The 26,477-nt window shown below is 41.2% G+C and overlaps 2 pseudogenes; both read right to left on the bottom strand.

The window, feature by feature from the left end:
• Window positions 1–13,199: 13,199 nt before the first annotated feature.
• Window positions 13,200–15,103, bottom strand: LOC471625 (SURP and G-patch domain-containing protein 1-like; annotated as a pseudogene).
• A 3,829-nt stretch (window positions 15,104–18,932) lies between these two features.
• On the bottom strand, window positions 18,933–19,464 carry LOC471624 (large ribosomal subunit protein uL5-like; annotated as a pseudogene).
• Between the last annotated feature and the right edge of the window lie 7,013 nt (window positions 19,465–26,477).

Genomic DNA, 26,477 nt, shown 5'->3' with positions numbered 1-26,477 from the left:
ACTGTAGAAATCCAAAAGAATTAGCATCAAATCTTGAAGTTGTGAATGAAGCTGTGGGTTGGCTTGACTGGGCTCAGCCACTGAGCTGCCTCAACGGGCCAAGTAATGGGATATGACGACTATGAGGACTTCTATATTGTCTTAATCTCATTATATGTATTATGTATTTAGTTTCAATAAAGCATTTGTACCAGTGGCTCTGGAGCTTGGAGGAAGACTAAAGGAATGTGTAGTGATTCTGAGTAAGGTGTAGACCTACACAGCAGAGCTATAGGGGAGAAGATTAACAAAGTCCTTTCTTCCAATATCAGGACAGTCATGAGTGTCAGTCCCATCCAAACAGGTCACTAGGGCTAAAAGGCTGGACCCTGCCCTCTCTGTCTCTGAACTATGATAGGTTCTTGCTCCCTCCGGGGGAGGCAAGGAGCTTGCAACTGGGAGTTTTCAGTGAATGAGCACCATGACACAGTCATTTCTGATCCCTCCATCCAGCTGTTGTGAAAAGATGAATCAAAGGAGGCAAGACAATGCTTAATCTAGCAGACAAGAGAATGGATAGTGCGATCCTTGTTTGTGCTAGTCATTGGGTGATACACCACTTTTCAGGTCCGTGAAGCTACTTGTTTCCCTTCATTTCCTCTGTTTCCATTTATTCCCTTCAGTTATGGTCTAGAATCAAACAATTCTAAACCTCAGTGTCTTATGAAGCTGACACTTCAAAACCCGCAAAAACAGGTTGCCTTTGAGGTATTTAGTCACACCAAGTACAACTACAGCAGTCATAGACAGTGTAGGTTTGCAGAGATCCACCTCCTTGCTTACTAGCAATTAGGGAGTTAATTCTCTAAAATTGAGGCAAGGAGCCTGGACTGTTGCCATTTTATGGAAGCCACATAAGTTGGGCAGGACTCCACAGGATGGTGGCCTCTGGAAGGGCAGCCAGCTCCTTCACTGGGACTTCATTCAGGTCGCTGAGACACAGGTCCAGTTCGTTGCAGTCCAGCTTGTCGCGGAGGATCCCCCCCTTGCTACCGCCTTAGTCATGATGACACCGGCTGGGCGGGTCCCTGCTCTGGGGTTCCGACTGGCGGAAGAAAGGAGCTGAAATGCCACTTGTCAGTTCAGCGGGCCCCCACCCAACCGACTACCCCTGATCCCTCCGTCGCCACCGGTGCGATACTGCCTCCGCAGGTCCGCCTGCCTGCCGCACTCCGAGCCCCGCGCCTACCTCCCACCGGTGCCCACTCTATGTCTTTTTATTGGAGAGTTTAGTTTAGTTATATTCAATCTTATTATTGATAAGTAAGGATGTATACTTGCCTTTTAAAATTTGTTTTCTGGTTGTTTTGTGGTCTTCTCTTCCTTCTTTCCTTCCTGTCTTCCTTTCAGTGAAGGTGATTTTCTCAGGTGGCATATTTTAATTTCTTGCCCTTTTTTGTATATTTGTTGTATGTTTCTATTTGAGGTTACCCTGTGGCTGGCAAATAATAATCTGCAACTCATTATTTTAAACTGATAACAACTAAAAACTGCAAAAACAAACAAGCAAACCTGCAAACAAGCAAGGAGAAAACTAATAAGTAAAAACTCTACACTTCAACTTTGTCCCGCAGCTTTTTAACTTTTTATTATTTCTATTCATATCTTATTATACTGTCCATGTATTGAAAAGTTGAAGCTGTTGTGGTTATTATTTTGATCAGTTTATCTTTTAGTCTTTCTATCCAAGATATTAGTAGTTCATACACTGCAATTAGTGTTATAACATTAGTGTTTTTCTGTGTACTTAATATTACCAGTGACTTTTCTATCTTTTGATGATTTCCTATTGCCATTAACGTCCTTTTCTTTCAGATTGAAGAACTCCCTTTAAGATTTCTTTTTCTTTTTTTTTTTTTTTTTTGAGACAGAGTCTCGCTCTGTCGCCCAGGCTGGAGTGCAGTGGCGCGATCTGGGCTCACTGCAAGCTCCGCCTCCCGGGTTCATGCCATTCTCCTGCCTCAGCCTCCTGAATAGCTGGGACTACAAGCACCTGCCACCACGCCCGGCCCCCCTTTAAGATTTCTTGTGGGACAGGTCTGATGATTAAATCCTTAAGCTTTTGTTTGTCAGGGAAAGTCTTTATTTCTCCTTCATGTTTGAAGGAAGGAGATTTTCACTGGATATACTATTCTAGGATAAAAGTGTTTTCCTTCAGCACTTTAAATATGTCATTCCACTCACCTTCTCTTGGCCTGTAGAGGTTCCACCGAAAAGTCGGCTGCCAGATGTATTGGGGCTCCATTGTTTGTTGTTTCTTTTCTCTTGCTGCTTTTAGCATCCTTTCTTTATCCTTGACTTTTGAGAGTTTGATTATATGATGCCTTGAGGTAGTCTTATTTAGGTTGACTCTGCTTGGTGTTCTATAACCTCCTTGTACTTGAATATTAATAACTTTCTCTAGGTTTGGGAAGTCTTGTTGTTAACCCTTTGAATCAGCTTTCTACCCCTATCTCTTTCTCTACCTTCTTTTTAAGGCCAATAACTCTTATCTTTGCCCTTTTTAAGGCTATTTGCCAGATCTTATAGGTGTGCTTCATTGTTTTTTATTCTTTTTTCTTTTGTCTTCTCTGACTGCATTTTCAAATAGTCTGTCTTCAAGCTCACTAGTTCTGCTTGATCAATTCTGTTGTTAAGAGACTCTGATGCATTCTTCAGTATGTCAATTGCACTTTTCAATTATGAAATTTCTGCTTGATTATTTTAATTTATTCCAATCTCTTTGTTAAATTTATCTGATAGGATTGTGAATTTCTTCTTTGTGTTATCTTGAATTTCACTGAGGTTTCTCAAAAAAGCTATTTTGAGTTCTTTGTCTGAAAGGCGCATATCTCTGTCTTTCCATGATTGATCCCCGGTGACTTATGTTTGGTGAGGTCATGTTTTCCTGGATGGCCTTCATGCTTGTGAATATTCACCAGTTTCTGGGAATTGAAAATTAGGTATTTATTGTACTCTTCACAGTCTGGCCTTGTTTGTACCTGTCATTCTTTGGAAGGCTTTCCAGGTATTTGAAGGGATTTGGGTGTTATGATCTAAGTTTTTGGTCACTACAGCCATATCTGCATTAGGGGGCACCCCAAGCCCAGTAATACTGTAGCTCTTGCAGACTTTTAGAGGAAGAGCCTTGGTGGTCTTGGATAAGATCTGGATGAATTCTCTGATTTACCAGGCAGAGACTCTTCTCTTCCCTTACTTTCTCCTAAACAAACAGAATCTCTTTCCTGTGCTAAGCTGTCTGGAGCTGGAGGAGGGGTGACACAAGCACAACTGTAGCCACCACAGTTGGGACTGAACTGGGTCAGATGTGAAACCAGCAAAGCAGTGGGTCTTGCCCAGTGCCCATGGTATCCACTGCCTGGCTACTGCCTATGTTTGCTAAAAGCCCTAAGACTCTACAACCAGTAGGTGGCAAATCTAGCCAGGCTTGCGTGCTTCCATTCAGGACAGCAAGCTCCCCCTATCTCTGGGCAGGTCCAGTGATGACATCTGTGACAAGGGCGTGGAGTTGGAAACCTTAGGAATCTACCTGGTGCTCTCTTCTACTGAAGCTGTGCTGGCACCCATACTGCAAGACAAAGTTCTTCTCACTCTTCCCTCCCCTTTCCATAACCAGAGGAATCTCTCTCCATGGCCATCACCACCCCAGTCCTGGGGTGAGTACTCCCTGGCTATTGCTGATGGTTCACTCAAGGCCCAAGGGTTCTTCTGTCAGCTTGTGGTCAATGCTGCCACGCCTGTGTCTCTCCCTTCAAGGGGAGTGTGCTCCCCTCTGTCCTAGGGCAGGTCCAGAAATCTTGTCCAAGAGTCACAGCTTAGAATTGGGAGCCCCAAGAGGCTGCTTGTTGTTCTACCTCACTGTGGCCAAGCTGGTACCTAAGCTCAAGACAAAGTTTCCTTAATTCTTACTGTGTCTTTCCTAAAGCAAAAAGAGTCTCTCCCCGAGCCACCGCAGCTGGGAATGTGCTGGGTCACACCTGAAGCCAGCACATCTTTGAGTCTTACTCCAGCCCATGATTATTACTGCCTACCACTGCTGATTATTCAGTGACCAAGGGCTCTTTTTTAAAACTTTCAAGTTTTGGGCATATAGGTGGTTTTTAGTTATAGTATCTTATCTTAGGATAAGTTCTTTAGTGGTGATTTCTGAAATTTTGGTGTACCTGTCATCCAAACAGTGTACACTGTAGCCAATATGTAGTTTTTTATGCCTCACCAACCCCAACCCTTCTCCCCGAGTCCCTAAAGTCCATTATATCATTCTTACACCTTTGCATTCTCATAGCTTAGCTTCCACTTATAAGTTAGAACATATGATATTTGGTTTTCCATTCCTGAGTTACTTCAGTTAGAAAATGGCCTCCAGCTCCATCTAGGTTGCTACAAAGGCTATTATTTCATTCAGTTTTATGGCTGAGTAGTATCCCAAGGTGTATATGTACCACATTTTCTTTATCCACTTGTTGGTTGATGGGCATTTAGGTTGGTTCCATATTTTTATAAGTGTGAATTGTGCTGCTATAAACAGGTAAGTGCAGTGTCTTTTTCATGTAATCATTTTTCCTCTGGGTACTCAGTAGTGGGATTGCTGGATGATTGGTAGCTCTATTTTTAGTTCTTTATCACCATAGTTTCCATAGTGGTTGTACTAGTTTACATTCCCACTAGCAGTGTAAAAGTGTTTCCTTTTTACCACATCCACACCAACATCTATTATTTCTTGATTTTTAAATTATGACCATTCTTGCAGGAATATGGTGATACTGCATTGTGGTTTTAATTTGCATTTCCCTTATAATTAGTGATGTTGAGCATTTTTTCCCATATGTTTGTTGGCTGTTGGTGTATTTTATTTCGAGCATTGTCTATTTATGTCCTTTGCCCACTTTTTGATGAGATTATTTGTTTATTTCTTGCTGATTTGTTTGAGTTCTATGTAGATTCTGGATATTAGTCCTTTGTCAGATGCATAGTTTGTGAATATTTTCTCCCACTCTGTGGGTTGTCTGTTTACTCTGCTGATTATTTATTTTGCTGTGCGAAACTTTTTAGTTTAATTAGGTTCCATTTATTTATTTTTGGTTTTGTTGCATTTGCTTTGACCAAGGGCTCTGTAGTCAGCAGGAAATGAAACCTGCAAAGACTAGATCCTTCCCTTCAAGGCAGTGGATTCCCTTCTGGCCCAGGATGTGTCTAGAAATGTCTGGGAGCTAGGGCCTAGGATGGGGGCCCTGGGACTCTGCCTGGTGCCCTATCCTACTGAGGCTGCACAGGTACCCAAGTTGCAAGATAAATTGCTCTTTACTCTTCCCTCTCCTGTTCTCAAGTGCAAGGAAGGATCTCCTCCTGGAGCTGTGAGGTGTGCTGGCTAGGGTTGGGGGAGAGGTGGTGCAAGCACTTCCTTGGCTAGTCTGGCTGGTGGCTCACTAGGTCATGTGCCCCTAAGTTTAATGGCTGCAAGCCCAGCATAACATTAGCACTTGCCCGGGAATGGAACACAGGTTTCAACCTCTGGGATGGGTAATTCCCCTCTGGCATGGGCTGGTCTAAATGTTCCCTCTGTGAGTGCCAACTGAGTTCTGCACAGTGTTGCTTTCCACAGTGATAGGGCAGTGCTGAGTTCCAATGCAAAGTCGCACAATCACTGCACTCTCTCTCCCCCAAGCACACAGATTCTCTCTTGTACAAGGAGGCAACTCCTGAGGGATGGGAGAGGGGTGGCACTGGTGATTCAAGACTGTCTTTCCTACCCTCGTCAATGCCTCTTTCAGTAATATGAAGTTAGAACCAGATACTGTGATTGCTCACCTGATTTTGCTTCTCATGAAGATGCTTTTTTTTGTGTGGATAGTTGTTCAATTTGGTGTTCCTGTGGGGAGGACAATTGGTGGGAGTTTCTGTTCAGCCATCTTCTTCCCCTATGAAAAATTAAATAAAAAAAAGTCTTCCATATTTTCCTTGAGTCTTTTTAAATTTCATAATTTAATATTTAAATATTTAATTTGTCTAGAATTTATTGAGTGGTAGGTCTAGCTTTGCTTTTTTTTTCTTAACAGCTAGCTGTTTGAAACAACCATTTAAAGAACAAATCTAATTTAATTAGCTTGATTTAACCATTCTACAATGTATACATATATCAAAACATTATGTATATCATAAATACATACATTTTTGTCAATTAAAAACATTAAAAAGAAAAAAGAAAAAGAAAATAACTGTCCATTTCCTCCATTAGTTTGAAATGCCATCTTGGTGTTACATACTAAATTTCCATATATACTTACATCTTTTATTTTGGTACAGCACATTCCCAATTTTGTAAAGAAAATTGATTTCCTTTTGCATAGAAAAGACAGAGGAAAAATACATTGTCATGTTTATCTCAAATAAATGAAGTAGAGCCTTGATAGTGAGCCTAACTCTGCTGGCCTATGATGTTTTCCCAGGGTTTTAACCTATCATTTCTGTGGCAGATTCTGAAACCAATAGAAAATTAATATCAGATGATGCTTTAGTCCTTAGGGCTCTTGGCTGAAAGTAAAACAGAAATGTCTTAAATTTAATGGTATAAATTTTGTAAATTCTCTGCATACCGTCACTTCTGACAGGTCAGTATGTAATGAAATACTTCAGTGTGATGAAACCAGTGTAACATTCAGGTTAGTTGGAATACACGCACTTTCCTTAGTTAAATCTCACATTATTTGAAAATGTTAGTTTGTTACTAAAAAATCCATGCTAGCCTACAAGGCAAATAATAGCCTACTAAATATAACAGACCCCAAACATCCCTATAATTCTACAAATTAAGGATTTCATGCATAGAGAACCCCTACCATGGTCAAGGAATCCAAATTAGTTATTTTTGCATGCCTTTCTAAAACTGAGTCCTTGAGGAGACAACAGAAATTAGTGATGTTGAGCACTAATAGTACTAATCCCACTGACAACCCTCCAATTTTAAAAATAATTGGGTACTTCTTCAGTTTTCTGTGCGGCACTGAAAGTTCACAGCTCCTTAAACACTTATGTAACACCATTCTTGGGGGGAACTTTAAGAGTTATCCTTCCTACTCCCCAAACACCAGAACTAAGCCACAAAAGAAACAGTAACAGAAGTAAGATCCTATGGTTTTACAGAGTGGCTTCTTTAGAACTGATGTTAGGTAATATTCTAATTCATTTTTTTTGCTGAGCAATGATAGTTGTTGAGGTAACTCAAAATTCCCATCCACTTAATGAACTCTTTTCACCAGCAAATACAACAAGACCAAAATCAGACCATCAGCCCAGTGGTTTCCCTGTAAACTCCTTGGCTAGAAGATGAGATAATTAACTGGATCTCTTTTCATATAAAAAACAGCTTCTATTTTGGAGAGGTGAATTTGATCAGCAGCTCTTGTTTGCTTTTTGTACTAGGTTTGATGGAGCCAAACTCCAATTACCGATCAATATTTCTCAGTTGGAGATCTGATGGTTCCTTATGATTTTGTCGAAGGAAGCATCTTCAGTTACCTTATTATCATAAATATTAAGAGGAATGTACATGTTGACTTTTTGCCCATCTAATTCATTTGGGTGTCCTGTTGGGCCAACTGATAACTTGTCAGTAGGCTATCTTTCAAATTCTTTAAATGTTGAATGGAGAAATGTCATGCCTTATTTAAATCTTTCCAAATATGTTCCCTCAAACTATATCTTTCATGGTTGTTGGTAAAGAATAATTAGATGGGATTGAAAGTTGTATATACTCTTCCAAAGATAGGCTATATACAGTGTTTCAGTTATCTACTGCTATGTAACAAACTAGCAAAAAGTGTGGTGAATCAAAACATTTAATTACTGTTTCACAGTTCTGTACACTGATTGTGCTTATCTCAGCAATTTTCACTTTCTTTCATGCAGTTGCAGGCAGGTAGTGGCGCTGGAGTCATCTGAAGTTCAACTGGGCTGGACATTCAAGATGGCTTCTTCCCTTGCATGCCTGGAGCCTCATTGTGGATGGCTGGAACAGCTGGCCACTGGCCAGGTGAATCTCTGACTGGTCAAATTTATGAAATAGGAGACATGGTTAAATCCATCTTTAGGAAACTTATTCTTATCTGTCTGTGATTTCAAGCCCCCCTCCAAGTTTTATGCACTTAAAAGCCAACAATTTGTAAGGTCTGAGAAGCCTTTTAAGCAGATTGGAAGACAGGCACTCTGTAATAATGTGCAATGTCTTTTCTTGTTGCTTAGAAGGGTATGCACAAATTTTTACTAATACTGCAAACTCAAGCCTTTGGCACAATGTTCTTCAGTGTTTAGATATTTGTATTTGTTTCATTAAAAATTAAGAAAATGTTCTTATGAGCCCCAGATGAGCTTACCCTTTAAAACATTTCTAAAAATAAGAAGCATGTCTTAATTTTTCCTTTGATATACTGTAGGAAATTAGATTGTAGCTGTGTAGAACTTAATTTTTTCATATTCAGTTATTTTTCTTAATTGTCTCAATTTTTGCTTGCAAGGAACCACATGTATGCAAATTACTTGTTTTCTCTAGATCTTGAAATCTAGGTTATTTGTACCATTTTAAACCCATTTATTTTTTTTTTATGTGTTACTGAAGGGTATCTTGTGGTTTTCACTGTAATTTTTCTCCAGGACAGAAGTTAATTGATGCCTGGAGGAATTAAAAAAATAGATATAAATATGCTACATTATAATTCAGTATAAGTTTAGTATCCAATCTCTGCCTGACTGCTGGAGTTGAGACATAAATCTTCTGCTTCAGTGCTCCTCCAGACTCAGACTAGAATGTACAGTATTAGCTCTCGTTCTCAGGCCTTTGAACTACACTGCTGGCTTTCCTGGGTCTCCAGCTTGCAGTGGGACTTCGCGGGATTTCCCAGACTCGGTAATCAATTCAGTAACACTGCATCTAAACCAGATAAGGCAATTTCAGCACTTAAGTCAGACCCCAGGATTGGCATGCCAGGTTCAAAACTGAGATGCTCTTCTGAAATTGTCTTTATTAAGAAGTTGAGGTGCCTGTGGAAGCTCAAGCCAACAGGAGATACGTAGCAAGTGTGCTGCTATTTGAACCTTAAGCCTTTATGGGAATTGTGTTGGAGGTTTACATTTGAATGGAGATAGACTTTAGGGAGCAGAGTTGAAACACTGTTGAATGAATGTAGCCTTTAGGGAGCAGAGTTGAAACACTGTTGGATGAAAACACACAAGGAAGATTGAGGAGAGCAACAGGAAGCCAGCATTTTAGAGATATTTGGAAGTTGAGAAGCCTTCAACCTTCACTGAGGAGGATTTGTCAGAAATGAAAAATTAGGATAGTAGGGTGTCTCTGGAGCCAGGAGAACAGAACAATGGTTTTTACACTGTGCTCCCCAAAGTCCCACTAGGGGTTACCACATTTTGTAATAGCAGAGAGGAGTAAATAGATGTGACTCTGCGCCTCTCACTAAAATCAGAGCTGTGAGTACACTAAAAAATCACTCTAGTGACCTTCATCTTTGATTGCAAGTGTAAAAGATGAAGGAAATTTTATTCACTAGACCTTATCTTAGGAGAAAACTGCCTGATTGCAGGAAGAGAGACAAATCTCAAAAGCATGCTCCAACAAAATAAGATGCTTACTGAACTACTAAGCAGGAGAAAAAGAGAGAAATTGTTTTGTTTCTGAAAAGAAAGAAGAAAGAATGAACAAAGAATTAAGGGAGAAAAATGGGTAGCAAAAGAGAAGGCAGATCTTATGGTGTGATTCTATGACTCAGATATCGTCAATAATGTTTCTACACATACGTATCTTTTTCTTTAAATAATGGATAAAGGTTCTGAATTTTATGTTGTGCTAATATAGAGCAAAATAGAGAGATTTGGGCTAATATAGAGCACAAATTTTATGTTGTGTATAGAGCAGATATTTGGAGAAAGTCCCATGATTATGTAATATTTGGGAATTCAAAGAGATCATGAAGAGGCTTTGAATTTTCACAGGCCAAGTGTATTTGAAATAGGACTTTTTATAGTAGCTCTGACCAGTAGAAATCTAATATGAGCCACAAAACAGAAGCCACATATGTAATCTTAAATGTTTTGTAGTTGTCACATACAGTTTACATGCTCCAACATTATAATCTTCATACCTGAATGATTTTTTTTCTAATATGCTTCACCTTAGTGGATGACCACCACTATTCTTAAAATTAAGTAAATTATATACCTGGGAGAATTTACTGTCTCCCTCACTCATCCCACGCCATCTTCATAAATTAACGAATCCTCCCAAATACTTTTTAAATTTACCCTGTGGTAGACACAATAATGGCCCACCAAAGATGTCCAAATCTTAATCCCTCAAGCCTGCGAATATATTTCCTTAGGTGGCAAGAGAAGACTTTGCATGTGTGATTAAGTTGAAACTCTTGAGATAAGGAGGTTATTCTGGATTATCTGGATGAGCCAAACCCAATGTAATCACAAGGGTCTTTGTAAGAGGGAAGTGGAAGTATCACAGACAGAGAAGGTGATGTGACAACAGAGAAAGAAGGCAGAGGGGCTCAAGGAAGAGGCCTTGAGCCAAGGAATGCAGAAAAACTGGAAAAAACATGGAAATAGATTTACTCCCCTAAAATAACAAGAAGAAACACAGCTCTGCTGACATTTGGGTTTTAGCCTCATAGATCCATTTCAGACTTCTGACTTCCAGAACTAGGACACCTAGGTGTGATAAAGTGGGGAGGAGGTAGAGATTGTTCTTTTGCATGCCTAATGTTTGCTTCCATGTAAGAGCTACATTAAAGAAATACTGTTGGCTTCCTTCTAGAACAGCAGTGTCTTAATCTTATTGGCACACCTGGATGATACCAAATTATTCTTTTAAGGAAATCAATGTATCACTAAAAATGCATAGAAAAACATCTGGCAATAACGTTTCAGGGCTGTGGAGCTACAGTATAAGTACATATGCGTTGGTGTGCACACACCTGACTTTTATGTTTGGAACTGAAGCCAGCCATCTTCCCTAGGACAAATCTTTAATCTGCTAAAGAAACACAAGAACAGGATTTACTTTCAGCTAGTCATTTATAATGATTCAGTTTTCTTCACTTGATCAAAGGAATATATTCTAATACTTGAAAAATGGGGTCAAAACAGCATTGTGATGAAAATATTTACTGCAAATATTTATAATTGTGTAAGAATAATCATTCTTTTTTAAATTCAAATTGTGTTTTAGCTTTAGAAGTCTTTACTAGATCTTTTAAAATCACAATTAAATATTTGAGACTCTATGTAACCCCCAAATTAAAAATAGTATATTAGTTGTTTTAAACAATATTCATCACTTTTACTTTTTATGTTATAATAAATTTATGTATGTAAAAATTTAAATGTACAGCACATGTAGTTTGTGTGTGTAGCATTATAAAAATATGAGGAAAAATTTTACTTAGTATAAAAACATGTACATATAAATAAGTATACAGGAGAGTTTTTGAATTAAAACCTGCTTTACATAATACCATTTTGAATGAAAATTATGGATATTGATTCCCTGATTAAAGGAACTCTGTCTTCTCAAAAAAAAAAAAAAAAGTTTCATGTCATGGCTGGTTTTGAATCACCTGGCAGGAAGGATTTTTTTTGTAAGAATTAAACTGCATGTTTTACATTTGTGCTGATCATGCCACCTTTGCTGCCATCTGGTTTGATGTGATATCCAGCATATCTAATTCCAGCACCTGGAAGTTTAAAGTGCTTTCTTTCTAAAGAAAAATAATGCTCAATCTACATCTATAGGCTTTGTCAGATGGGGGAGCACATGTGATAAGAAACATTTACCAAAGAAAGATTGAAAAATTCCAAGGATTTATTCCTAAATTAGGTTCTAATGTTCACTCTCCCTTTCCAGTTCATCTGTGAGATTTTTCCCAGATTTGAGCACTTTGGTTAAAAATTAAAAAAAAAAAAAAGCCCAGCTAAACAACTATGTTGTTCCAAAGACTTGCTAGCTATTCTGTTCTGTGGCCAATATTTCCTTGGTCACCACATCAGTGCAAACATGATTTAACTGACAGTTAAAATAGTAATATTTATAAAGACTCTATGTTTAGAGGATAAGACATTGATAGTACACCAATGATTTTGAACATAGGCTCTGGAGAGAGCTAGATGCTAATTTAACTATCTGACCTTGAACTAGTTACCTAGTCTCTAGACCTCAATTTCCTCATCTGCAGAATGTGAATAATGAGTGTTCTTGTGCAAATTAAATGAGATATGTATTTATACTAGATATTGTCATTTTTTCCTTCAGATCCACTGTCCACCTGCTACTCCTTGGTCTCCCTCCCAAGGATGCCGACCTGCATGGACCACTAGAGGCTCCCTTGTCCTTTGCTTTTTTTTTGGTTTAGCCAATAGGGTGCCCAGACAGAAGATCAGAGGGAGGGCTGAGAGTGAGGCTGGGGATTTATTCTGAATGCTTGCCCTGCAGCATTGCCTTAGGCTGTCACTATTCCTCCCCAGAAGCTTTCTAGGAGACTCTCCTTCTGTGTTCTGGAAAACTACTCCCTACCCTCTTCCCTTCAGGCTTAAGGACAGGTAACAGCCCTGCCATTACTAGCTCCAGGGCAGAGCATCATCTCTACAACCTGCCACATCTTTGCAAATAATCCCTTTATTAAACTTTCCTAAGAAAATCCCAATTTAACCATGTCTCCTTGTTTTTTTTTTTTTTCTGGGATGTTGATTGGTACAATATGTGTTTACCATACTGCCTTGTACATAATAAATGTCCAACACAGTGATATTTATCATTAAGAAGACTGAAAACATGTAATCATTCTTACAGTATCTATACAACTGGTATGCTGAACAAGTGTGGTGATAACCACACAGCTTAAATAAAAATAATCTTACCACTGTGTGTTTAAACTTCATTTGGTGATGATAATTTCCTCTCCCTGGAGGAAAACTCTAGAAGTCCCATGATTTCTCTACTCATTCTTTTTTTTTTTTTTTTTTGGATGAGCACTGGGACTTTATTACACAGCATGGCACTCGTGACAACGGGAGGGGTGGGCAGAAATACAGGTCGGAACATGCCACAGTCCAGGGACGGTTGGTTATTCAGAAAGTACGTGTTTCCAGAACACTCAGTAGTAAGACCGTCTGGGGTTGTTCCTGGGGGTTGGGCCGGAAGCGGTAGGCCGGCATCATCCTCTTGAGGAAGACCTAGTTCTCGCCGTCTTCCTTGGAGACAGCGGCTGGCGGGTCAATGCCGAAGCCGGCACCAGCCACTGCGGTGGGGCCCTTGTTGGCCGGGTTCTTGATGCCCTGGCTCGCTGAGGCCCTCACCCTCCTTCCAGCCCATCTTCATCAGCACGTTCTCCTCAGTGAGCTTGAACTCCTTGTACTCCGAGTAGTCAGGCTCGCGACCCTCCTTCAGGGCCTTGAAGGTCTCCATAAACTTCTCCAGCTTGTCTGGAGGTAGGAAGTCTCCGATGAAGTGCTTGCCTCGGCTCATCTTCGTCAGCTGCTCGGCCCATTCCCTCGTCTTGTTCATCTCCATGCGCTGCAGCTGATGCTCCCAGGTGCGCAGCTCGCTGCTCACCTCCTCGTCGCTGTGGTAGCCGTGCTGGTGCTGCTGCACCGCCTTCTCCCACAGCAGCTGCATATCCTGCATGGCCCACTTGTGCTGCATGATCATGTCGTACATCTGATGCATCTCCTGCTGGTCCTTCAGCTGCTGCTTCTGGGAGCACGATAGCTCCGTGAGGCCCGCTAGACCCACGGACTTCCCGTTCTCATAGCCGAGCCCCTTGAGGTCCTGAACTGACAGAGGTGAGGGAGAGGCATCCACGTCCCTCTGCACCAGCTCAGCAGGTGAGAGCTCTACTTTGTTCTCTTCAGGCCTCCACCGGCTCTTCGGCTTCCTCTTGACGGTGGCTGCGGAGGCTGGCTCCCCGGGGGCGCCTGGAGCGGGGATGACGGGGGGACACAGGCGAGGACGAGGCGGGGCAGGTGGTTGTCGGGCCTCAGGAGGAGACCCGCGCTTCAGGCCGGGGTCGGGTGCCTGTGGAGCCGGCCTTGGCTTTCTGGAACTCCTCCAGCTTCTGTCAGTAGCAGCTGGACTCTTGGCTGTTGGGCTGGCTCGTACAGAAAGCTGAAGGCCTAGTTTTCGCGGTTTTTCTGGAGGGCGGTGGTTTCCATCTCGGGATCCCCGCCCACTATGAACCCGGCCAACTTTTCTGCAAGGTTCTTGACCTCTTCGTCCTCTGGGGGTGAAACTTTCTGAGAGGCTGCCTGCGACTTCTGCGCTTCCTTTCTTATCTCAGCCACTTCCTTTCTGTGGTAGAATTGCCTGCTATTCTTACCGTGCAAAAATGGAAACGCCAGGTTATCCTTGTAGTCCTCCGTAATCACTTTTTCTAACTCGGGGCCTGCTTCTGACACAAAGGGGCCAATTTCTCTATCACTTTCCGAGTCTCCTCCCTCTGGGGGTGAAACTTTGACCTCCAGCCACTGCTTCTAGTCCTCCTCCTCACCCTCGTCGTGGGACTGGAAGACACTCGGGCGGTGCGCCACAGGCAGCTGCTTGGCGTGCGAGTAGAGTAGCTCTTCACCGGCCTGGCGGGTTGGCCAGCCCTAGGCCTGTCCGCCTGCTGATGAGGAGGGACCTCTTCCCGGCGCAGGAGGTAGGCGTGCTGGGAGGGGCACTGGGCGCCCTGGTGTTGGGGGTGAGGGGCATCTGTGCTCGTCTGTGCCATCTGCAACTTCAGAAACTGCTGCAAGAAGCTACCGTCGTTGGCAAACTTGTTTGAAACGCAGGAAGAGTTGTGTGCATTTGTGATTTCGCCGGGATATGGGGGCTGTGGGCTGGCCACCTCATTCTGCTTGGCTTTCTGTTGCATTTTGGATCCAATTTCCCCTTTCTTCTGAGCGATGAGCTGTTCCTGGTGAAGGATGTTCATGTTCATTTTTCCAGATTTAGGGGGAGAAACCCCAAACCACGGTTAGCCTTTCCTGCAATGTCCCGGTTGTCCATCTTGAGACTCATCCAATCCCACAGTCTCTCTACTCAGTCTCATGTGACAATCCTATAGTCACTTTAGGACATGAACACACTCACAATTCAGTAATTAGAATGTCCTGACCATGGGATACAAAGATCTGACCTTGGTCGCCCCTTCTCCTGTTTCCCAGATTGTACCTGCTCCAGGCTGCTCCCTGCTGTAGGGACAGGGTGAGTTCCTGGTTCTCTCTCATCTCACCTCCCTCCTATCTCACAAACTGCTATTTTGGAACTGCCAGTGTTAAGGGTAGGAGAAAGCAGAGGTGTAGGGGAGGGCACTGCTTGGCTAGGAAGCTTCGGCTTCTCTGGACATATGGATGGTTAAAGCTGATGCTCCAGGGTGGGTCTGGAGATGATGAAGCCGACGCTTCTCTCTTGGGTGCTTCTCTTATGCAGCTCCCTGGACTTAGATGGATTGCTTCCTGGGCATCCACCATACACCTCAGCCTCTTTCTGCTCTTCCTTCCTGTAAATAGTCCTGTTGACTGAGAAGGAGGATAACCTCTCCCTGACACTCTCTCCCTCCTGACACACACCTGATGTGAAACACAAAGCATCATTCGGCTCGGTCCTGATGCCGTAGTGGTCTCTTGGCACTGTATCCAAGCAGTTAATGAGCTTCCAGACTTCCTAGTCCCCAGACCACTTGAGCTTCATCAGGCCAAGTCAGGCACCAGTCTTTCATGTCTCCAATAGCAGGGAGCACGTTTCCAAGCTGTTGCAGGGGTTCCCTGAGACTCCCCAACTAGGTTTGGGGATAGAAGGCAGCATACCTCAACCCATCCTCGAAAGTATTAGAGATGAGGAGAGGAGAGCCCTCTCCAAAGAGATCTTGTCACCATATTCTCAACCTACCAGTGTCTCCAATCTCTTTTATGTCCTTGACTGGACTGAGGGATACAAGAGTCAGAAATAAGTTCTGGTAGGGCTCTTACTTGGTACAGCTGCATAAGATATTTGGTTTGTGATATCTGTCATATCAGCCTCATTGCAGAAACACATATTTTACGATATTAGCCAAAATTGTTTAGTGTTTTTTTAATTTTTATTTTTAGAACAAAACCTTAATAATTGGGACATGGCTAGAAGAAGAGAGTTTTTTGATTAGCAGTTTGATGATGGTATTTACATTATTTTTCTTCTGCCTACATTTGTCTTTTTTCTATAAATTTGAACATAGGATAGAGAGTTAGAACAAGGGCAAAAGTGGGGAGTGATAATACTACAAGCATCTAGAATGACTGATATTGACACCTGGTGCTAGATGCTATAGGGGAGGCATAGACACAGGGAGGGGGCATCGTGCACTCTGGGATTTATAATTCAAAGGGAGAATCTCTTATAATGTAAAGGGAGATACTTACAAAGTAGAAGGGAATCAGTGACTTGATTGTGGTGATGGTTGCACAACTCTGTGAACATATTAGGAATCATTGGATTAGTCACTTTAAATGGGTGCATTGTATGATATATAAATTATATCTCAATAAAGCTGTTAAAAAAGAAAAGTAAGACAAAGTGGGAACTAAGAGAAAAGAAAGGGTTCATTCAATCTGGAGAGTCTGGGGCCAGAGCACACTATTGTTATGTGAGTCTCTAGGTCACAGAAGATCAAAAGAAGAGGTTGATGTAAAACCTGGCTCTTTTTGTGGGATCAGTGTGTAGCTCAGCTGATAAAAGAGACTTCCCTAAAACCCCTTTAAGCCTGCAAGCACCATCTCTGCATTTTTTTCTCTAGTGGCTAAACAACAATGGAGAAGGGCCTGCCTTTTCTTACAGCTGGATGTGGCAAGCAGCCATTTCGCCTTATAGACTGGTAAAAAGTTGAACTGAGACCACAGACACGATGATTGTAGAGTCTGTTTGCCATCCCAGGCTGTCAGTAGAAGACGCAGGGTGTTAGAGAGAATGAGGGGATAAGACACAGAAAGAGCAGTTCAGAGCTCTTAGCATTCTTTGAAGGTGATGTTAAATGTTCCAGGAAACTGAATGCTTTTAGAGAGAGATGGAAGGCTGCATCTGTTGAGAATTAAAGTGAAGAGGTCTGACTCATCTGTGTCTCACAAGAAATTTAAAAACTTTTTCCTTTATTATGTAAATTTTTAAACACACACAAAATAGGGAGAATAGAATAATAACTTCCCGTATAGCCATGGCTCTGAGAGGAGGGCACCATAACAGTTGAAATAACTACACTTTGCCTTATCGTTTTACTCTGCAAAAATAATATTCAAAAAAATGTAATGACATTGAAACAAATGTACTATTTAGTATTCTGGCATAGATGTCCATTTTAATTTCAAATTATGATAAAATAATGTGCAATTATTTTTTTATTATTCAGTTCGAAGGCATAATGTCTTTGATAAATCTAATTGAATGGGTAACTTTATTCTTCCGTTCATATTTTTAAAAATTTTGGCTGGGTGCGGTGGCTCATGCCTGTAATCCCAGCACTTTGGGAGGCCGAGGTGGGCAGATCACAAGGTCAGGAGTTCGAGACCACCTTGGCCAACATGGTGAAACCACATCTCTAGGAAAAAATACAAAAATTAGCCGGGCATGGTGGCGGGTGCCTGTAATCTCAGCTATTTGGGAGACTGAGGCAGGAGAATTGCTTGAACCCGGGAGGCAGAGGTTCCAGTGAGCTGAGATTGTGCCACTGCATTCCAGCCTGGGTGGACAGAGCAAGACTCCATCTCAAAAAAAAAAAAAAAAAAAAAAAAGGTTTTAAGCACGTGGAATTAAATGTATCATTCTCAAATCTTACAACACTTGATTTGGCATTATACCACAAGATTAATTGCATCAAAGGGCAAACAAGTGATATGCTCAGACTTCCCATTTTGTCAGCATGTGATATCTTTTCTAAATTATTCAGCAGTTGATTACCCAGATTACTTCATTCATTTTTCCTTTTGCTTCCCTGTGAACTTTTAACTTCAGTCATTCATTCATCAAAGAAGAACTTTGTCAAGAAGGAGAATTAAAGCAAAACAATCTATTTAGCCACTCTGCCATTCTTTTTTTTTTTTGGTTTGTTTGTTTTTTGTTTTTGAGACAGTGTCCTGCTGTATTGCCCAGGCTGTAGTGCAGTGGTGTGATCATGGCTCACTGCAGCCTTGACTTCCTGGGCTCAAGTGATCTTCCCACCTCAGCCTCCCAAAGTGCTGATATTGCAGGCATGAGCCACCTTGCTCAGCTATTTTGACTCTTTATCATCTTCAGGAAAATATCTGGAAAAACTAGTAATTAAATCTCCAAAAGGCACTAATCTATAGCAATTTTGCCTCTTGCCTCAAGTGGGAGTTTGGAGTTGTCCATGAGAATTAATCCCTGTTAGGGAGGATGATCAACAGGTCAGTGTTAGGGAACAACATCAGGAGTCTGGAGGGCAAAGACAATGGGATTCCCAGGGTTTACCCCCTTGCAACAGGACCCAGTGGACAGATGGAGAATGAGAACCTAGGGAGCACTCCCCTTTGCCCATCCTCTCATCAACCCCAGGTAAGGAACTGAAGGTTCTAGTAGGGAAGTCGAGGCTGAACTGTGGTTACATAGTCTGAGTCAATACAGCAGATGCAAGACCATGATAGTGGACTCAGGCCTCAAACCGGAAACGAGGTCTACATTGGCAGATTATTTCTAAATGTCATGAGTCAGTGGGATGAGGCTTTCTCTGTTTCCTTAGAAGGTTGGCAAGGCTGCGCATGATTTTCTGTGCCCAGCAAATAAAGTCTAAGGAAGGCTGAGCTTTCTGGTTCTCTTTTTTTTCACCAAAAACTTTTTATTGGCCTTTTGGATGGAAACGGGTTTATTTGTCAGGAAGGATGATCCCATCATACTTATGCTGGAAGCAACGCATGATCTCCTCTTTGCTGAGTCTGTGTTTGGCCCCAATGCAGCCTGTCCTGTGCTTCTTGTCTGTGATGCTGAAACCTGGCCTACCCAGCACCACAGAGAAGTCCAGGCCGTAGATACCAATGCTTGGGTCATATATGATACCCAAATCGATGTGTTCCTGGATCCCAAAACCAAAGTTTCTAGTATCCGAGAAGTTATTTTTTCTTAACTCATACTTCTGCACCTTTAGATCCTTCTCCAGGATTTCTTCTGCCTTGGACCCTTGAACTGTGCAGTGGACAGCAATCTTTTCATTTCTCTGCATGCCAGAGGATCTGATTGTATCTAGCTCTGGAAAACACAGGACTCTGCCCTGTGAGCTGCTCCAATGCCTTGGCTGCTCGGGTTAGTCTGTCTCCACTCTCCTCAACACAGATGTTGAGGCAGAGCTTGCAGATGTGAAGTTTCTGCATGGGGTTCTCCTTTCCACCTTGATCTGCCATGATAGAGAATAGGAAGAGCTCAGGTTCTCTTAAAAGAACTTTAGGAAACATCAAATGGGATATATTTTGGGCAGCTTCAGAAGCTCTACATCAGTCTCTGATCAGGCAAGAAATATCTGTATATGAAAAACCTGTAAATAAAATTTGCAGTTCATTCAACTTCAATGCAGCAAATTATATCCTTGATATTTGGAAAATCCTACAGATGTCTGAAAAGCAGTCTATTGTGGGATAGCCATTAAATTCTAGAATCTTTTAGTAATAAGATTGTATTTGGATGGGGCTACCTGTAGGGTAATGACATAATCCTCATTGTGAAATATAAACAACTGCAGAGGCAAGAGCTGCCATCAAGAATTATATGTTCCTAAGAGTGCCAAGTTGCTTTAAATTGTTTCTTCCTTTTACAGTGATACAGAAAGAGAGAAATCCCTTTTAATATCTCCATAAAATATTAAAATGTTGTCAGGATCTTCTAAAAGCCCCCAAAAATCTGTGCTTTCAGAAGTATGTTAGTCATAGTACTCAGAATCACATAGTTACCACCATGGTGTTCCCATAGACTGGCCACATATCCTTTAAATAGAGAGATAATGTGGCCAGAAGTGTTCCTTCTTTTGGTTGCTGGAAATGAAAATGAGAACAATCTTACAATTTCAGAATTAGTCAGCAGGAGCCCACTTTTTTCCTAAGCATTTCTTTATTTGTGGATTTTCAGAATGGTACAATTTAGAGATTCAAATATGAAGCCTTGCTTTCTCTACCAGAGAAAGGAAAAGATATGGCTCTATCCTGTGGTATATAATCTCCTTCAGAGGAGATTTCAGCTTTATAGATAAGTTAGAATCTCCTTCTCCTTTCCAGGGTTTGAGTTCTACAATACACAATATTTTTAGGGCCTGAAAAAAATGACAATGTCCTCTTTTTCCTGAAGCACTTTTTGTAGTGGAAGACCTTTTCTTTACTGCAATATTTTATAAGTGTGGGCTTGGGAGAGAGAAAACGAAGACAGAGAAAAAAAATCATATAAGTAATTGTTCAGAATGTATCATCTATCATTATTTTCAAATACAAGTCCTGTCCTTGGAGCTGTTCTCTTGTTTCACTGATTTCCTAGAAAAATATGAAAAAGAAGGCGAGCCTGCTTATATAGTTTAAAGTTTCTTATTTCACTTTTCATATCCTGCTGCAGAACACACCCAGCATTTCTGGGACTTCGGGGTGGTGTTTGAACAGATATCCTCTGTTCAATATGTGCTCCATTGTCATTGTTGAGAAGACAATAGTTCCCATGTCTTCTGCATCCAGGTGACACAGGACAGATTGAATGCATCACCAAACAATGCACATCTCCTTTTCTATGATCATTTATTGTTGGAGAAGGAAGATACTTATTTTTATATTTGAGGGAACTGATGTCCAGAGATGAAAAATGATACGTTTAGAGGTCAGTGGCTAGTTAGCAGTACAGTCAGAATGGCTGCAATGACTGCCCAGATATCTTGACCCTTTGTTTAGTGCTAATTTCCCCATTTTGTATCCATAAGCCTCTTTGGTGGCACACTTTTATTTGCTCTATCTACCTGAGACTCTGGGTTTCTCATATTAAGGACCTGCTTCCTGCCTTGGCAGAAGGCCCACCCTGACCTGCTCTTCTGTCAAAGCCTCCTGGCAATCTCCTTGCCTCTGGCTACATGCAGTAGCTTCCTTAAACATCTTGGTGGCTTCCCAATCAACCTCTAGTTCTGGTGCTATTTGTGACCCCTCTTCAATCTGCCTAATTCCCAAATTACTGCTTTGCTTTGCTGCCCAGGCTGGAGTGCATTGGCCTGATCTCGGCTCACTGCAACCTCTGCCTCCCAGGTTCAAGCGATTATCCTGCCTCAGCCTCCCAAGTAGCTGGGATTAGAGGCATACGCCACCATGCCCTGCTAATTTTTGTGTTTTTAGCAGAGACAGGGTTTCACCATGTTGACCAGACTGGTCTCAAACTCCTGACCTCAGGTGATCTGCCCTCCTAGGCCTCCCAAAGTGCTGGGATTATAGGTGTGAGCCACTGCGCCTGGCCTTTGTTTCAGCTTTGACCTGGGGAGGGGAAGGAGGGGACACTTATCCTCTTCCTTATGCAACTAGGAATCTTCTCCTCAAGCTTTCTTTTCCCAGGAGTGGAGAGTGTTTGAGTCTCTTCTGCTCCTCTCTACCTCAGTGCTCAATTCTCCCCAGGGAGGAGGAGGGGTGGAGCTAATTGATCAGGCAATTTTACTAGTGAGTGTGATCAATATGCCTTTTGCTGGGGAAACTGGCTCTGTCCTGCCTGTCTTTCACCTGAGGCACCGTACCTGCCTCTCTTTGACCTGAGGTGCCGTGGGCCTGCTCACATCTCTGGCCTCTTTTTTTTTTTTTTTTTGAGACGGAGTCTCCTCTGTCACTTGACCAGGCTGGAGTGCAGTGGTGTGATCTCGGCTCACTGCAAGCTCCACCTCTTGGGTTCATGCTATTCTCCTGCCTCAGCATCCCGAGTAGCTGGGACTACAGGCGCCCGCCACCACGCCCGGCTAATTTTTTTGTATTTTTCGGAGAGACGGGGTTTCACCATGTTAGCCAGGACGGTCTCGATCTCCTGACCTCAATGATCTGCCCGCCTCAGCCTCCCAAAGTGCTGGTATTATGGTTATGAGCCACCGCACCTGGCCATCTCTGGCCTCTTAGTTCAACTCTCTAGCTGCAACGTTCTCCAGGTGATCACCCATGCGGCAGGATGCTGTCTTCCTTGAAGCTGGCTGGGTAAGTGGATTTGGTGTGCTCTACAGACTGCATTCCCCATAGTTTGGACCAAGATTTGGGAGGAGTCAGGACCATTATTTTGTCCCAAGGCTTAAAATTTATTCTTCCTCACAGTTGACAATTGGGCCCTGTGTGTTGGAAGTTATTAGGTGCTGGCCCAGCCATTAATACAGCTGACACTGTGATTCCTGTTTGGCCATCCATTCTTTGTAGGACTTCTCCATTAGTTAGAACTTTTGTGGGAAGAAAAGTAAGCTTTAGACTCCCAAGTGTCAAAGATCTGCAATGTTGGGTCTTTTCTCCTGGTTACCCGGTTGTCGGAGGATGAATTGACTGTCTCCTATACAATTTTTGGTCTGTCATTAGCTCCAGTTTCACTACTCAATTCACATTAATCAAAAACCATTTTGAAAAAATTGATTTAACAAGGAAAATAAATGATGTTTACTTAATACTTTTATACACTCTTTATCATACTAGCTATTGCATTCAGATTGTCTAGTTTATTACCTGTGACAACATAGTGATGGGATATTAATATACCCATTTTATAGATAACAAAACTTAGGCCCAGAGGGTGGAACTCTCAAAAGGTCATTCAGAGACACTCAAGATATCCCCATTTGTCCAGTACCTATTGTGTGCCAGGCATAGACCTAAATGTTTTACAGAGAATATTTTGTTTATTATTTACCACAGTCCTGCCAGGGAGATATTATAGTCTCTGAGAAATTAACAACTTGCCAAGGAACATATATCAAAGGAAGGATGGAGACAGAACTGGAATTCACATCTTTCTGCCTCTAAAACTGCAAGTTCTTCCTAACATTTCAGGGTGCTTTCCCTTTACAAGTGCTCATTTTTCAACTAGATTTTTGAACTGTTAGGGAGACAAGTTTATTGTTTCAGGCCTGCACAGAATTGATAGTAGCAGTGAGAGTTCAGTTTCTCTCTCTGCCTTCCCATCAACTTCTCTCCCATTTCTGGGAATGGGGACAGAGAATTTAGAAAATTTATAGGTACACCATGTAATTTTGTTTGGAAAACCCTTCAGATGATTGAAATCTCTTAAGAAAAACCTGTACCTTCACTTCTCAGATTTCTGCCCAATGACAAGATCTACGGCTGTCTGTGTGCTCTTAGAGTAAGTGCTGCTCTCGTATTCCTGGCACATGGCCCTGGTTTGGTATTCCTGGTGTCTTATCCCAATTATGGGCTCCTTTGCCACTTACAACCCTCTGGTAAAAGACCAGGTCACTTCCCAGGAAGCAAATTATTTGATTAAGCAAGTATTTATGTAAAATTTGTAATATACACATTTAGAAAAAGATCAAATTACTAGCTGCACAAGTTTTGCCTTTTCTTTTTGCATTTTGTAATGTGTTTGATTGTCAAACTTGAAGGAGATAAAATGGACAATAGCAACATTTCCATTGGAAGAAAGATTTCTGAAGAGCTTATAAGGAGGTAAATTTGAGTGGTAGGATGTTTCTTACATTTATTTAACAGTAGGCAACACATTTAAAGGTGCAGCAGGTTAACATGTACTGGGGAGAGCAAAGGTAAGAGATTGAAGGGTTCAGGTTGTCTTTGAAGATAAAAATGGGAAGCCTGAAGATGAATTTGAAGTCCCAAGAGAGGGGGAGGAAAAAGTGAGGTGTGAGAAACATGATTTGAACTATACTAGATTTGACTTCTAAAAGTAAAAATGAAGATAATGCCAACATAGCTAGGTTAGGGGCAGTTTATTTGCTTATTTGTTATATTCTATCATAAGCTGGTTGCCAGTGGGATAAATACTAAAGAGGAGATGTACTACATGGCAATTCATTGGATAATCATACTAATAATCTATTTTTCCTAGAATAAATAAATTTTTATTTAGACTTATAAAACTGGTTTATTGAACAGTCTGAACTGAGTGTGCATGAGGGACTAGAGTAGTTTTAATTTTTCTTTCCTTATTCCTGCCTTGATGCATTTTCTTTCTAGTCTCATTATTTTGACCCTTTACAACATCTTGGGAAGATTCACAGCATTCTGATTGCTTTGAGTGTTTCAAAAATCTAGTACATGCCAGTTTAATCCACATGAAAACTTTGAACTCATCCTATGTGACACTCTGCCATGGTCCAAGATTTCAGGACAGTATGGCGGTTCCTCAAAAAACTAAAAATAGAACTACCATATGATCCAGAAATCCTAGTTCTGGGCATTTACCCAAAGGAAAGGAAATCAGTATATCAAAGAGACATCTGCACTCCATGTTTATTACAGCGCTATTTGGAATAGCCAAGATATGAAATCAACCTAGGTGTCCAACAACAGATGAACGAATGCATACACACACAATGGAACACTATTCAACCATAAAAAGAGTGAAATTTTGTCATTCATGGCAACATGGATGGAAATAAAGGACATTATGTTAGGTGAAATAAGCTAGTAACAGAAAGTTAAATACTGCATGTCTTCACTCAGTATGGAAGCTAAAAAAGTTTTGATCTCATAGAAGTAAAAGGTCAAACAGAAAATACTAGAGGCTGGGAAAGGCATGGAGAAGGAGGAAATAGAGAGTCTCATTAAAGGATATAAATTATAGCTACATAGGAGGAATAAGTTATAGTGTTGTATAGATGTAACATGACAATAGTTAACAATAATATATAGTTTCAAATAGCTAGGAGGATATTGAATGTTGCCAACACAAAGAAATGATAAATTTTGGAGATGATAGATATGCTAATTACCCTGATTTGATCACTATACATTACATGTGTCACAACATCACTATGTACTGCTGTGCGCAGTGGCTCACATTCGTAATCCCATTACTTTGGGAGGCTGAGGTGACAGGATTGCTTTAGGCCAGGAGTTTGAGACCAGCCTGGGCAACATGGTGAGACCCACTCTGTGAAAAAATAAAAATAAAAATAAATTATCCAGGCATGGTGGCATGTGCCTGTTGTTCCAGTTACTTAGGAGGCTGAAGCATGAGGATAGCTTGAGTCCAGGAGTTTGAGGCTACAGTGAGCTATGATTGTAACACTGCACTCTAGCCTGGGCAACAGAGCAAGACCTCATCTCAAAAAACAAAACTAAATAAAACTATATACCCCCTAAATATATACAATTATTATGTATCAATTAAAAACATGAAAAAAAGGACAATATCCAGTTTGGTAGAAAGAACAAGCTATCTGGATAATAATGTCTAATAGAATATAAGGAATCTGGAGAATAGGGACAGGTCTTCATAAGTGGTTTTATTGTTTGTTTAAAAACAGTTGCATTGGATTGATACCAAGCGAATTCAGTTTATGTTTAAATGTCTGAAAAATCTGATATAATTAAACTATTTCAGTGACATTAATATTTTCAGTATGAAATCATAACTTTAATAAGTTATGTTTTCATAACTTAATATGATTTTTAAATCATAACAGTTTAAAAATGATATATATGTATAATGCTATTATTGATTGTTTTAATATTCTAAAAGTAGTATAAGAGGGTCTTATGGTCTTATTATAGAAATATGAATTAAACACAAAAATATGGAAAAGGATAAAAAGTTAACTTTTAATAAATAAGAAACAGTGGATGTAGACCATTTTTATTCCATCCATCTATGGATCCACTAATCAATCATTTAAACAACCATTTATTGGGAGGCCACCACATTTTAGATTACAACTAAGTAAAGTCTGATAATCCATAAATCCTGATAATAAAATATGCCCAAGAAGGCCAATTTGTTTTTTCCATTACATCTCTTTTCTGAACTTACTTCAGATTTCTCTTTATAGTCTGTCTATTGCTTGGCCCAAGTGTTGTACCTTGCTCCAGTCTGCTGTGGCCAGTACTTTTGCCTTCAATGCTTTTGGCAAATGTTACCCAGAAAGCCACTCATCCTTGAGAACACTCTGAGGTGGCTAAACAAAGGCAAGCCACTTTGCCAGCTCCTTAGGGGGCCACTACACAGGACAAAATGGGCAATCATATTTCTTTAAGAACAAGTTCTGAGTTACTCCACCTGGTACTAGGAGTCTGTGCCAGGAGTGTGGGCTGCTACACGAATGGCTACTGCCAACATGAGATGTGAGGGATGGCAAGTGGGCAATTTAACATGCTAGGACACTCTCTTACCACAAAGCAGCAGCTTATTTTTTCACCCAGTCTTCAGCTGGTTGTTGAAAGTTTTTGGTTGATTCCAGAATTGTGTAAAG

This window comes from Pan troglodytes, chromosome 4 (genome assembly GCF_028858775.2).
Source record: "Pan troglodytes isolate AG18354 chromosome 4, NHGRI_mPanTro3-v2.0_pri, whole genome shotgun sequence".
Taxonomy (NCBI): Eukaryota; Metazoa; Chordata; class Mammalia; order Primates; family Hominidae; genus Pan; species Pan troglodytes.
The sequence above is the reverse complement of the archived record's forward strand: the minus strand, read 5'-3'. Positions and strand labels throughout refer to the sequence as shown.